A 6212-nucleotide genomic window follows, 5' to 3' on the forward strand; every position below is an offset into this window, starting at 1 on the left:
TTCCACAGGGGTAGACAAATATTCCCAAAATTTATATGGAACCAAAAAAATGGGACCCCAAATATCCTCGACAATCTGGAGAAAGAAGAACTAAGTTGGAGGTATCATAATTCTGGATATCAAATTATACTACAAGGCCACAGTATTCAAAAAAGCCTGTACTCACATAAGAATAGGCATACAGATCAATGGAACAGAACAGAGTCCAAAAAATGACCCACATCTTTATGGCTAATTAGTATTTAACAACGGAGGCAAGAGCATTCAATGGAGTAAAGACAGTCTTTTCAACAAATAGTGTTGGGAAAACTGGACAGGTACATGCAAAAAATGAAAATAGACCACCAACTTACACCAGACACAAGAATAAACTCAAAATGGATAAAAGACTTAAATGTAAGTCCAAAACAACAAAAATCCTAGAAGAAAACATAGACAATAAAATCTCACACATCGCTTGTAGCAAATTTTTTGCTGATATATCTCCTAGGGCAGTGGTCAGCAAACTCATTAGTCAACAGAGCCAAATATCAACAGTACAACGATCGCAATTTCTTTTGAGAGCCAAATTTTTTAAACTTAAACTATATAGGTAGGTACATTGTTATTAACTTAATTAGGGTACTCCTAAGGCTTAGGAAGAGCCACACTCAAGGGGCCAAAGAGCCGCATGTGGCTCACGAGCTGCAGTTTGCCGACCACTGTCCTAGGGCAAAAGGAACAAAGAAAAGAATAAACAAATGAGACTAAATCAAACTAAAAAGCTTCAGCACAGCAAAAGAAACCATCAACATAATGAAAAGGGAACCCACTGTATGGGAGAACATATTTGCCAATGATACATCTGATAAGGGGTTAATTTCCCAAATATATAAAGAACATCTATAACTCAATATGAACACAAACAATCAAGTTAAAAATTGAGCAAAGGACCTGAAAAGATACTTCTCCAAAGAGGACATACATATGGCCAATAGACATATGAAAAGATGCTCAACATCTTTAATGATCAGAGAGATTAAAATTAAAATGATAATGAGATATGACTTTGCACCTGCCAGAACAGCTACCATTGATAAATCAGCAAACAAGTACTGGTGAGGATGTGTAGAAAGGAAATTCTAGTTCACTATTTATGGGAATGCAGACTGGTGCAGCCACTGTAGAAAACAGTATGGAGTTTCCTTAAAAAAAGGCACTGCCTTTTGACCTAGTGATCTCACTTATGGGAATATATCCTAAGAATTCCAAAACACCAATCAGAAATAATATATGCATCCCTGGATAGTGTGGCTAAGTCATTAGAGCTTCACATGGTGGGCCAAAGGGTGGTGGGTTTGATACCCAGTCAAGGGCATGTACCAAGGTTGCAGGATTGATCACTGGCCCTGCTTGGGGCACGTTCATGAGGCAACCATCAATGTGTCTCTCATTGATGTTTCTCTCTATCGCTCTCCCTCCCCTCCTCCCTCTCTCCTTTTCTCCCTTCCATTCCACTCTATCTCAAATCACTGGAAAAATATCCCCTGGTAAGGATTAACAAAACAAAAACAAACAAACAGAAAGAAAACCACACAAATGAGTGGGGAATAAAGACAAGTTCCTTCTTATAAAATACAACTAATACAAGAAATGATAGAATTTGTAAAGAGTTACTATTTGACTACCACATTTACAGTAATTTTGTCATATAAGAATCATTAAAATGAGTGGGTGAAATTTTAATAAGGAAAATGTTATCCTATATAATAAAAGCCGAGGTGGCATCACGTGATGTCATCACAAGATGGCCACCACAAGATGGCCACCACAAAATATTGTCATAAGATGGCCACCACAAGATGGCCACCACAAGATGTTGTCACAAGATGGCCACCACAAGATGGTCACCACAAGATGGCCGGCAGGGGAGGGCAGTTGTGGGCAATCAAGCCAGCAGGGGAGCAGTTAGGCATCAATCAGGCCGGCAGGGAGTGTTTAGGTGGTGATCATGCTGGCAGGCAGAAGTGGTTAGGGGCAATCAGGCAGGCAGGCAAGCGGTTAGGAGCCAGCATTCCCGGATTGTGAGAAGGATGTCCGACTACCAGCAGTCGGACATCCCCCAAGGGGTCCCAGATTGGAGCAGGTGCAGGCTGGGCTGAGGGACATTCCTCCCACCCCCATGCATGAATTTTGTGCACCGGGCCTCTAGTGTTTATATAATACCAAAATATCTACATAAATTATACCTTTTAATTACAAGGTTAAAATAGTAACTATAAAAAACTGTAACTTTACAGTAGATAACCTGGCAGATAAAACCATAGCCAATTAAGATAAATGAAAACACTAGTCATTGGAAAAATTAATAGCATATGCCTTCTAATAATATGCACTGTGGTATATCTACTGTGAATTAAAGCCTGAAAGATACATACATACATACATACATACATACATACATACATACATACATAAAAATGGTAAACATAGTAAAATGTTAACCATTATGGAATCTGAGCAACACCTCTCAAGGAATTCTTAATATCATTTTTTTTAACTTTCCTGTATCTTTTAAACAATTTCAAAACAAAAAGTGGGAAAATCCTTTGTCCCAGCTGGAACAATGTCCAAGAAGAAAGCCATCCAGGATATGACTGGAATCAGGGACACTGTCCCCTAGGACTCCAGTCCCTGTGGCTTCTGGACACACAGCTCCCCAAAGGGCAGTCAGAAATCAGCTACAAGCTTGGGGACTTGGTTGCAGTCTCTCATTAGCAGTTAAGTGTTATCTTTGGACTCATTTCTCTGGAGCTGGTTAAGGAAAATAAAAATCTGTAGCAGTGGCAAGTCTCCAGATATTGCCTCTGTGTGTCTGGATATTAGGTCTCCTGAAGAAAACCTGAGAAGATGGACAACAGTCTCGAGCAGAAGGTGTCTGAACTCACCAATGACGAGCCCAGGTGAGAGGAGCTCTTGGTGATGGATCTGCCTGTGTGCTAGTGGGTTCATGTATGAGACTTTGTGTCCATGACTGTGTGTGTGTATTGTGTATGCTTGTATACATGCTATTTAATAGTTGTGTGTGTGTGTGTGTGTGTGCTATGTATGTGAACCACAGTCCTGTTTTAGCACATGTAGTGCAAGTTATCACCTCCAGGCATGTGATTAGGGACTCCTGATTCATGTCTGTCATCATAAACACTGGCATCACAGCTGAGCATCGGGAGTGAGACTGTTGTCTCTACTGCTGGACAAGAAGATGCCCGACCTCACCAGATACCAAGGTCAGGTTAGAGAGGGCTCACACCTCTGCTCAGCAGTGTGGGCTGCTACACCAGGTAGCTGTGTCTGTGGGTGACACACTCGTGTGTGAGAGCATGAAGGTGTGCTGTTGGGTTTTCTCTGTGTAAGTGATCATATGTGTGTGACCACGTGCATGGGGTATAGGGGTGTTTTAATGACAGTGCCTGTGACTAAACAGTCTTAACTGCCCCATGCTGACTGCCCTCCGCCCGGGAAGGGATGGTCAGAAGGGGGGAAGTATGTCTCTGATTAAAGGAGCATGTGTGCTGCTTGCTGTAGTGAGTGTGGCTGGGTGAGCATCTGTGTCATTGGTGTGTGTTTCTTGTGAGATTTCTGAATTGTTTGTGGTCCTGTGTGTTTTTGGTGAGTGTGTATAGTGTTTGAGTTATGTATATGTGGTGAGTTGAGTCTTTACCAGGTTGTCATGAGTCAGGTGTGTTAGTGTGTTTGTGGGTGAATGGTACATCAGTGAGTGTTGTGCATATCTCACTTAGTATGTTACTTATTACTTGTATGTATGTATATGAGCATTCATGTGTTAAACCACAGATAGGATATCCTTCCCTTAAAATGGGGATGTGGGCATTGGTGACTGGAATCCTCACATCAGCTGTGTGTGTGTGTGTGTGTGTGTGTGTGTGTGTGTGTGTGTGTGGTGTGCATCTCCATATGTGATCTGCATTCACGACCTCAAGAATTTCCTTAAATGTCCTCCTTCTGGGGCACCATTAGCTGAGTTAACCACACTCTCAACCTCTCCTTGCTTCTTGAAACAAAGCTGCTTTCATTTCCATGTACCGGAGTGACTGAGTTGCTCAGAATTTTACAACCTCTTCTTTACTTTATTAAACATGAAAGCAAAATAAACTCCAGGCATCCTGATGTGTGAAGTTATATGGAAGAATCACCATCATACAGCAGTGAGACCTTGGGAAAGTTACATGAATTTTTTTAATCCTCAACAGAGGATATTTTCCCATTGATTTTAGAGAGAGTAAAAGAGAGAGGGAAAGACAGAGAGAAATATCAATGTGAGAGAAACATCAATTGGTTGCCTCCTGCATGAGCCCTGACCAGGGCCCAGGCCAGGAAGGAGCCTGAAATCAAAGTATCTGCCCTTGACCAGAATCGAACCCGGGACCCTTCGGTCTGCAGGCCAACGCTCTATCCACTAGGGCAAGTTACATAAATTGTTGGCCTCAGTTTCCACATCTATAAAATGGAAAGAACTGCACTTGTTTCTGTGAATCTTACAGAGCCTCTCAGTAAATATTTATTGTATAAATAAAGCTAATGTATTTGAGAATTTATTATCAGTTGGAAAGAAATATGAAGAAACGAAATTATCTAGGAAGAAGACTAAGAATTTTGGACAACTCTTGGTCCTCACAGCTCTAAAATAATACATTGTTCTTGACTCCCTTAAGCAAGAAAAGGAAAGTTTCCATGTGTAATGGTTAAGAGCATGGGTCTGATCATAAAGATATATTAGATGGAACCCCAAGAAGTAGCTAATACTTGGAAATTTTTAATATAGAGAAAATGATAATACATATATATCAATTTATATACACGATATATCACATATATTTAGATACAGATATACACACAAGTGTACTAGTATATGTGCCCTTCTGTCCCCTAATGTATAGTGAGACTACAGAATTTGTGCCATTTATGTTTCTATTCCTTAAAAGCTATCATAAATGAAAGAACACAAGTTCTTAGTACAGCTGTGAAGAGGTAAAATCTGGGAATGTCCCTGGCTGTGTTGGCTCCGTGGTTGAGCATTGTCCTATAAACCACGAGGTCACAGTTTAATTCCCTGTGAGGGCACATGCCTGGTTTGTGGGTATGAACCCCAGTTGAGGGGGGGTGGGCGTGGAGGAGGCATCCGATCCATGATTCTCTCTCATCATTGATGTTTCTTTTTCTCCCTGTCCCTTAATCCATGAAATCAATAAAAATGTATTTTTTTAAAAAAATCTGAGAATGTGAGACTGATGAGTGAATCCATGAAATCAATAAAAATGTATTTTTTAAAAAAATCTGAGAATGTGAGACTGATGAGTGGATTTAATTAGAAAAGGTGGGTGAGGTCCCTAGCCGAGTACCCAAATGTTCACCAAAAAGCTCAGCATGATTATGAAATATAGTTTGTGGACTATTCTGTTTTGGAGTTATTCTGACATCCAGTGGCTTTCAATGGCACCCATTTCTAGACTGTCCCAGGGTTTACATTAGCTGTGGGTTAATGACACTGGGCAGGTTCACAGGAGGAGTGTGATAATATTCCAACAACGCCCACTCAGCACTGGAGTCTCACGTTACTTTCAGGCAGAAACAACTGACACCACTTTGCAGAGGCTCATCTTCAGTTTCTGTCACAGTGAAATAATATGGTTTGGCTCTGGGCTGGTGTCGAAATGATCCCTCCATGTTCATCAAGATGTAAACTCATAGGAGTGGGGACCTTGCTTTCTTGTTCACTGCTGCATCTCAGTCCTTAGAAGAGGTCCCAACACAGAATTGATGTTAAAAGTAATGGTTGAATAAAATAGCGAACCCCCTCTAGCTTCTGTGAGATGAGGTCTTGTTAACTACAACATGGGGGACCAAAGTTTTCCTGGATCCAGACTGCAATACTGGTAGAGGGAAGATGTATACACCCACAGATGCATGGAATTAATATGAAAGTATTTTAAGGTGGTTTTCCTAGAGAATGACAGCATGAGATGTGATGGTCCTGGTCATCCATTCTGGGTTCCTGAGATTCCCACACCTTCTTCATCCCCAGCAGACAGAAGAGCAGCATGAGGCCTGAGAACCAGAGCAGCGTGTCCCAGTTCCTCCTCCTGGGGCTCCCCATCCTGCCAGGGCAGCAAGGCGTGTTCTTCACCCTGTTCCTGGGCATGTACCTGACCACG

Source organism: Myotis brandtii, unplaced genomic scaffold (genome assembly GCF_000412655.1).
Source record: "Myotis brandtii unplaced genomic scaffold, ASM41265v1 scaffold2772, whole genome shotgun sequence".
Classification (NCBI taxonomy): domain Eukaryota; kingdom Metazoa; phylum Chordata; class Mammalia; order Chiroptera; family Vespertilionidae; genus Myotis; species Myotis brandtii.